The sequence below is a fragment of the Oryzias melastigma genome, linkage group LG8, assembly GCF_002922805.2.
Source record: "Oryzias melastigma strain HK-1 linkage group LG8, ASM292280v2, whole genome shotgun sequence".
NCBI lineage: Eukaryota > Metazoa > Chordata > Actinopteri > Beloniformes > Adrianichthyidae > Oryzias > Oryzias melastigma.
Window position 1 is genome coordinate 19759378 of NC_050519.1, and position 378 is coordinate 19759755.

Here is a 378-nt window from a genome sequence, read left to right on the forward strand (position 1 = left end):
AAATAAAATAAAAAATTATAAATATATTTATAGATAGATAGACAGACAGACAGACAGACAGACAGACAGACAGACAGACAGACAGACAGACAGACAGATAGATAGATAGATAGATAGATAGATAGATAGATAGATAGATAGATGAGATTCAACACAAATACAACATCATGGGAGAGTCACAACACCAGGTCAGAGAGGAAGCTCTACCAAACTCCCAACCAGAACTTGGGAACACAGCCCCAATAACCATTGGCACACTGAGTGAGGCAGCAACTGACCTGAAAGACAATATCATGTCAAGAATGAACACCAGGCAACCCCAACACCAACTAGAAGTATCGCCTGAAAGTTTCCTGGAAACTGTGAATGAAGCATTGA